This window comes from Oncorhynchus nerka, linkage group LG26 (genome assembly GCF_034236695.1).
Source record: "Oncorhynchus nerka isolate Pitt River linkage group LG26, Oner_Uvic_2.0, whole genome shotgun sequence".
NCBI lineage: Eukaryota > Metazoa > Chordata > Actinopteri > Salmoniformes > Salmonidae > Oncorhynchus > Oncorhynchus nerka.
In genome coordinates this window covers 43832707-43841823 of record NC_088421.1, presented here as the reverse complement: position 1 = coordinate 43841823, position 9117 = coordinate 43832707, and positions in this window count along the sequence as shown.

Sequence of the window (9117 nt, the reverse complement as noted above, 5' to 3'; positions counted from 1 at the left end):
ATAAACATCATTCACCCTGTAGCTGTGAGACATTACTGTTGCTATGGTAAACCATGGGTAAAGGGGAATCTCAACGAAGTAAACATCATTCACCCTGTAGCTGTGACATTACTGTTGCTATGGTAAACCGTGGGAAAAGTAGTATCTCAACGAAGTAAACATCATTCACCCTGTAGCTGTGACATTATTGTTGCTATGGTAAACCATGGGTAAAGGAAAGTAGAATCTCAACGAAGTAAACATCATTCACCCTGTAGCTGTGACATTACTGTTGCTATGGTAAACCATGGGTAAAGTAAAGTAGTATCTCAACGAAGTAAACATCATTCACCCTGTAGCTGTGAGACATTACTGTTGCTATGGTAAACCATGGGTAAAGTAGTATCTCAACAAAGTAAACATCATTCACCCTGTAGCTGTGACATTACTGTTGCTATGGTAAACCATGGGTAAAGTGGAATCTCAACGAAGTAAACATCATTCACCCTGTAGCTGTGACATTACTGTTGCTAAGGTAAACCATGGGTAAAGTAAAGTAGATTCTCAACGAAGTAAACATAATTCACCCTGTAGCTGTGACATTACTGTTGCTATGGTTAACCATGGGTAAAGTAGTATCTCAACGAAGTAAACATCATTCACCCTGTAGCTGTGACATTACTGTTGCTATGGTAAACCATGGGTAAAGTAAAGTAGTATCTCAACAAAGTAAACATCATTCACCCTGTAGCTGTGACATTACTGTTGCTATGGTAAACCATGGGTAAAGTAAAGTAGTATCTCAACGAAATAAACATCATTCACCCTGTAGCTGTGAGACATTACTGTTGCTATGGTAAACCATGGGTAAAGGGGAATCTCAACGAAGTAAACATCATTCACCCTGTAGCTGTGACATTACTGTTGCTATGGTAAACCGTGGGAAAAGTAGTATCTCAACGAAGTAAACATCATTCACCCTGTAGCTGTGACATTATTGTTGCTATGGTAAACCATGGGTAAAGGAAAGTAGAATCTCAACGAAGTAAACATCATTCACCCTGTAGCTGTGACATTACTGTTGCTATGGTAAACCATGGGTAAAGTAAAGTAGTATCTCAACGAAGTAAACATCATTCACCCTGTAGCTGTGAGACATTACTGTTGCTATGGTAAACCATGGGTAAAGTAGTATCTCAACAAAGTAAACATCATTCACCCTGTAGCTGTGACATTACTGTTGCTATGGTAAACCATGGGTAAAGTGGAATCTCAACGAAGTAAACATCATTCACCCTGTAGCTGTGACATTACTGTTGCTAAGGTAAACCATGGGTAAAGTAAAGTAGATTCTCAACGAAGTAAACATAATTCACCCTGTAGCTGTGACATTACTGTTGCTATGGTTAACCATGGGTAAAGTAGTATCTCAACGAAGTAAACATCATTCACCCTGTAGCTGTGACATTACTGTTGCTATGGTAAACCATGGGTAAAGTAAAGTAGTATCTCAACGAAGTAAACATCATTCACCCTGTAGCTGTGACATTACTGTTGCTATGGTAAACCATGGGAAAAGTGGAATCTCAACGAAGTAAACATCATTCACCCTGTAGCTGTGACATTACTCTTGCTATGGTAAACCATGGGTAAAGTAAAGTAGATTCTCAACGAAGTAAACATCATTCACCCTGTAGCTGTGACATTAATGTTGCTATGGTTAACCATGGGTAAAGTAGAATCTCAACGAAGTAAACATCATTCACCCTGTAGTTGTGACATTACTGTTGCTATGGTAAATCATGGGTAAAGTAAAGTAGTATCTCAACGAAATAAACATCATTCACCCTGTAGCTGTGAGACATTACTGTTGCAATGGTAAACCATGGGTAAAGTAGTATCTCAACGAAGTAAACATCATTCACCCTGTAGCTGTGACATTACTGTTGCTATGGTAAACCATGGGTAAAGGGGAATCTCAACGAAGTAAACATCATTCACCCTGTAGCTGTGACATTACTGTTGCTATGGTAAACCATGGGTAAAGTAAAGTAGTATCTCAACGAAGTAAACATCATTCACCCTGTAGCTGTGACATTACTGTTGCTATGGTAAACCATGGGTAAAGTAAAGTAGTGTCTCAACGAAGTAAACATCATTCACCCTGTAGCTGTGACATTACTGTTGCTATGGTAAACCTTGGGTAAAGTAAAGTAGTGTCTCAACGAAGTAAACATCATTCACCCTGTAGCTGTGACATTACTGTTGCTATGGTAAACCATGGGTAAAGTAAAGTAGTGTCTCAACAAAGTAAACATCATTCACCCTGTAGCTGTGACATTACTGTTGCTATGGTAAACCATGGGTAAAGTAAAGTAGTATCTCAACGAAATAAACATCATTCACCCTGTAGCTGTGAGACATTACTGTTGCTATGGTAAACCATGGGTAAAGGGGAATCTCAACGAAGTAAACATCATTCACCCTGTAGCTGTGACATTACTGTTGCTATGGTAAACCATGGGTAAAGTAGTATCTCAACGAAGTAAACATCATTCACCCTGTAGCTGTGACATTATTGTTGCTATGGTAAACCATGGGTAAAGGAAAGTAGAATCTCAACGAAGTAAACATCATTCACCCTGTAGCTGTGACATTACTGTTGCTATGGTAAACCATGGGTAAAGTAAAGTAGTATCTCAACAAAGTAAACATCATTCACCCTGTAGCTGTGAGACATTACTGTTGCTATGGTAAACCATGGGTAAAGTAATCTCAACAAAGTAAACATCATTCACCCTGGGTAGTGTGACATTACTGTTGCTATGGTAAACCATGGGTAAGTGGAATCTCAACATCATCATTCACCCTGTAGCTGTGACATTACTGTTGCTAAAGGTAAACCATGGGTAAAGTAAAGTAGATATCTCAACAGAAGTAAACATAATTCACCCTGTAGCTGTGACATTACTGTTGCTATGGTTAACCATGGGTAAAGTAGTATCTCAACGAAGTAAACATCATTCACCCTGTAGCTGTGACATTACTGTTGCTATGGTAAACCATGGGTAAAGTAAAGTAGTATCTCAACAAAGTAAACATCATTCACCCTGTAGCTGTGACATTACTGTTGCTATGGTAAACCATGGGTAAAGTAAAGTAGTATCTCAACGAAATAAACATCATTCACCCTGTAGCTGTGAGACATTACTGTTGCTATGGTAAACCATGGGTAAAGGGGAATCTCAACGAAGTAAACATCATTCACCCTGTAGCTGTGACATTACTGTTGCTATGGTAAACCGTGGGAAAAGTAGTATCTCAACGAAGTAAACATCATTCACCCTGTAGCTGTGACATTATTGTTGCTATGGTAAACCATGGGTAAAGGAAAGTAGAATCTCAACGAAGTAAACATCATTCACCCTGTAGCTGTGACATTACTGTTGCTATGGTAAACCATGGGTAAAGTAAAGTAGTATCTCAACAAAGTAAACATCATTCACCCTGTAGCTGTGAGACATTACTGTTGCTATGGTAAACCATGGGTAAAGTAGTATCTCAACAAAGTAAACATCATTCACCCTGTAGCTGTGACATTACTGTTGCTATGGTAAACCATGGGTAAAGTGGAATCTCAACGAAGTAAACATCATTCACCCTGTAGCTGTGACATTACTGTTGCTAAGGTAAACCATGGGTAAAGTAAAGTAGATTCTCAACGAAGTAAACATAATTCACCCTGTAGCTGTGACATTACTGTTGCTATGGTTAACCATGGGTAAAGTAGTATCTCAACGAAGTAAACATCATTCACCCTGTAGCTGTGACATTACTGTTGCTATGGTAAATCATGGGTAAAGTAAAGTAGTATCTCAACAAAATAAACATCATTCACCCTGTAGCTGTGAGACATTACTGTTGCAATGGTAAACCATGGGTAAAGTAGTATCTCAACAAAGTAAACATCATTCACCCTGTAGCTGTGACATTACTGTTGCTATGGTAAACCATGGGTAAAGTAAAGTAGTATCTCAACGAAGTAAACATCATTCACCCTGTAGCTGTGACATTACTGTTGCTATGGTAAACCATGGGTAAAGGGGAATCTCAACGAAGTAAACATCATTCACCCTGTAGCTGTGACATTACTGTTGCTATGGTAAACCATGGGTAAAGTAAAGTAGTATCTCAACGAAGTAAACATCATTCACCCTGTAGCTGTGCCATTACTGTTGCTATGGTAAACCATGGGTAAAGTAAAGTAGTATCTCAACGAAGTAAACATCATTCACCCTGTAGCTGTGACATTACTGTTGCTATGGTAAACCATGGGTAAAGTAGTATCTCAACGAAGTAAACATCATTCACCCTGTAGCTGTGACATTACTGTTGCTATGGTAAAACATGGGTAAAGTAGAATCTGAACGAAGTAAACATCATTCACCCTGTAGCTGTGACATTACTGTTGCTATGGTAAACCTTGGGTAAAGTAAAGTAGTATCTCAACGAAGTAAACATCATTCACCCTGTAGCTGTGACATTACTGTTGCTATGGTAAACCATGGGTAAAGGGGAATCTCAACGAAGTAAACATCATTCACCCTGTAGCTGTGACATTACTGTTGCTATGGTAAACCATGGGTAAAGTAGTATCTCAACGAAGTAAACATCATTCACCCTGTAGCTGTGACATTACTGTTGCTATGGTAAACCAAAAAGTAAAGTAGTATCTCAATGAAGTAAACATTCATTCACCTGTAGCTGTGACATTACTGTTGCTATGGTAAACCATGGGTAAAAAAAGAATCTCAACGAAGTAAACATCATTCACCCTGTAGCTGTGACATTACTGTTGCTATGGTAAACCATGGGTAAAGTAAAGTAGTATCTCAACGAAGTAAACATCATTCACCCTGTAGCTGTGACATTACTGTTGCTATGGTAAACCATGGGTAAAGGGGAATCTCAACGAAGTAAACATCATTCACCCTGTAGCTGTGACATTACTGTTGCTATGGTAAACCATGGGTAAAGGAAAGTAGATTCTCAATGAAGTAAACATCATTCACCCTGTAGCTGTGACATTATTGTTGCTATGGTAAACCATGGGTAAAGGAAAGTAGAATCTCAACGAAGTAAACATCATTCACCCTGTAGCTGTGACATTACTGTTGCTATGGTAAACCATGGGTAAAGTAAAGTAGTATCTCAACGAAGTAAACATCATTCACCCTGTAGCTGTGACATTACTGTTGCTATGGTAAACCATGGGTAAAGTGGAATCTCAAACGATAAACATCATTCACCCTGTAGCTGTGACATTACTCTTGCTATGGTAAACCATGGGTAAAGTAAAGTAGATTCTCAACGAAGTAAACATCATTCACCCTGTAGCTGTGACATTAATGTTGCTATGGTTAACCATGGGTAAAGTAGTATCTCAACGAAGTAAACATCATTCACCCTGTAGTTGTGACATTACTGTTGCTATGGTAAATCATGGGTAAAGTAAAGTAGTATCTCAACGAAGTAAACATCATTCACCCTGTAGCTGTGAGACATTACTGTTGCAATGGTAAACCATGGGTAAAGTAGTATCTCAACAAAGTAAACATCATTCACCCTGTAGCTGTGACATTACTGTTGCTATGGTAAACCATGGGTAAAGTAGTATCTCAACGAAGTAAACATCATTCACCCTGTAGCTGTGACATTACTGTTGCTATGGTAAACCATGGGTAAAGTAGTATCTCAACGAAGTAAACATCATTCACCCTGTAGCTGTGACATTACTGTTGCTATGGTAAACCATGGGTAAAGTAAAGTAATATCTCAATGAAGTAAACATCATTCACCCTGTAGCTGTGACATTACTGTTGCTATGGTAAACCATGGGTAAAGGGGAATCTCAACGAAGTAAACATCATTCACCCTGTAGCTGTGACATTACTGTTGCTATGGTAAACCGTGGGAAAAGTAGTATCTCAACGAAGTAAACATCATTCACCCTGTAGCTGTGACATTATTGTTGCTATGGTAAACCATGGGTAAAGGAAAGTAGAATCTCAACGAAGTAAACATCATTCACCCTGTAGCTGTGACATTACTGTTGCTATGGTAAACCATGGGTAAAGTAAAGTAGTATCTCAACGAAGTAAACATCATTCACCCTGTAGCTGTGAGACATTACTGTTGCTATGGTAAACCATGGGTAAAGTAGTATCTCAACAAAGTAAACATCATTCACCCTGTAGCTGTGACATTACTGTTGCTATGGTAAACCATGGGTAAAGTGGAATCTCAACAAGTAAACATCATTCACCCTGTAGCTGTGACATTACTGTTGCTAAGGTAAACCATGGGTAAAGTAAAGTAGATTCTCAACGAAGTAAACATAATTCACCCTGTAGCTGTGACATTACTGTTGCTATGGTTAACCATGGGTAAAGTAGTATCTCAACGAAGTAAACATCATTCACCCTGTAGCTGTGACATTACTGTTGCTATGGTAAATCATGGGTAAAGTAAAGTAGTATCTCAACAAAATAAACATCATTCACCCTGTAGCTGTGAGACATTACTGTTGCAATGGTAAACCATGGGTAAAGTAGTATCTCAACAAAGTAAACATCATTCACCCTGTAGCTGTGACATTACTGTTGCTATGGTAAACCATGGGTAAAGTAAAGTAGTATCTCAACGAAGTAAACATCATTCACCCTGTAGCTGTGACATTACTGTTGCTATGGTAAACCATGGGTAAAGGGGAATCTCAACGAAGTAAACATCATTCACCCTGTAGCTGTGACATTACTGTTGCTATGGTAAACCATGGGTAAAGTAAAGTAGTATCTCAACGAAGTAAACATCATTCACCCTGTAGCTGTGCCATTACTGTTGCTATGGTAAACCATGGGTAAAGTAAAGTAGTATCTCAACGAAGTAAACATCATTCACCCTGTAGCTGTGACATTACTGTTGCTATGGTAAACCATGGGTAAAGTAGTATCTCAACGAAGTAAACATCATTCACCCTGTAGCTGTGACATTACTGTTGCTATGGTAAAACATGGGTAAAGTAGAATCTGAACGAAGTAAACATCATTCACCCTGTAGCTGTGACATTACTGTTGCTATGGTAAACCTTGGGTAAAGTAAAGTAGTATCTCAACGAAGTAAACATCATTCACCCTGTAGCTGTGACATTACTGTTGCTATGGTAAACCATGGGTAAAGGGGAATCTCAACGAAGTAAACATCATTCACCCTGTAGCTGTGACATTACTGTTGCTATGGTAAACCATGGGTAAAGTAGTATCTCAACGAAGTAAACATCATTCACCCTGTAGCTGTGACATTACTGTTGCTATGGTAAACCATGGGTAAAGTAAAGTAGTATCTCAATGAAGTAAACATCATTCACCCTGTAGCTGTGACATTACTGTTGCTATGGTAAACCATGGAGTAAGGGGAATCTCAACGAAGTAAACATCATTCACCCTGTAGCTGTGACATTACTGTTGCTATGGTAAACCATGGGTAAAAGTAAAGTAGTATCTCAACGAAGTAAACATCATTCACCCTGTAGCTGTGACATTACTGTTGCTATGGTAAACCATGGGTAAAGGGAATCTCAACGAAGTAAACATCATTCACCCTGTAGCTGTGACATTACTGTTGCTATGGTAAACCATGGGTAAAGGAAAGTAGATTCTCAATGAAGTAAACATCATTCACCCTGTAGCTGTGACATTATTGTTGCTATGGTAAACCATGGGTAAAGGAAAGTAGAATCTCAACGAAGTAAACATCATTCACCCTGTAGCTGTGACATTACTGTTGCTATGGTAAACCATGGGTAAAGTAAAGTAGTATCTCAACGAAGTAAACATCATTCACCCTGTAGCTGTGACATTACTGTTGCTATGGTAAACCATGGGTAAAGTGGAATCTCAACGAAGTAAACATCATTCACCCTGTAGCTGTGACATTACTCTTGCTATGGTAAACCATGGGTAAAGTAAAGTAGATTCTCAACGAAGTAAACATCATTCACCCTGTAGCTGTGACATTAATGTTGCTATGGTTAACCATGGGTAAAGTAGTATCTCAACGAAGTAAACATCATTCACCCTGTATTTCTGACATTACTGTTGCTATGGTAAATCATGGGTAAAGTAAAGTAGTATCTCAACGAAGTAAACATCATTCACCCTGTAGCTGTGAGACATTACTGTTGCAATGGTAAACCATGGGTAAAGTAGTATCTCAACAAAGTAAACATCATTCACCCTGTAGCTGTGACATTACTGTTGCTATGGTAAACCATGGGTAAAGTAGTATCTCAACAAAGTAAACATCATTCACCCTGTAGCTGTGACATTACTGTTGCTATGGTAAACCATGGGTAAAGTAATATCTCAACGAAGTAAACATCATTCACCCTGTAGCTGTGACATTACTGTTGCTATGGTAAACCATGGGTAAAGTAAAGTAGTATCTCAACGAAGTAAACATCATTCACCCTGTAGCTGTGACATTACTGTTGCTATGGTAAACCATGGGTAAAGTAAAGTAGTGTCTCAACGAAGTAAACATCATTCACCCTGTAGCTGTGACATTACTGTTGCTATGGTAAACCATGGGTAAAGTAAAGTAGTATCTCAACAAAGTAAACATCATTCACCCTGTAGCTGTGACATTACTGTTGCTATGGTAAACAATGGGTAAAGTAAAGTAGTATCTCAACGAAATAAACATCATTCACCCTGTAGCTGTGAGACATTACTGTTGCTATGGTAAACCATGGGTAAAGGGGAATCTCAACGAAGTAAACATCATTCACCCTGTAGCTGTGACATTACTGTTGCTATGGTAAACCATGGGTAAAGTAGTATCTCAACGAAGTAAACATCATTCACCCTGTAGCTGTGACATTATTGTTGCTATGGTAAACCATGGGTAAAGGAAAGTAGAATCTCAACGAAGTAAACATCATTCACCCTGTAGCTGTGACATTACTGTTGCTATGGTAAACCATGGGTAAAGTAAAGTAGTATCTCAACGAAGTAAACATCATTCACCCTGTAGCTGTGAGACATTACTGTTGCTATGGTAAACCATGGGTAAAGTAGT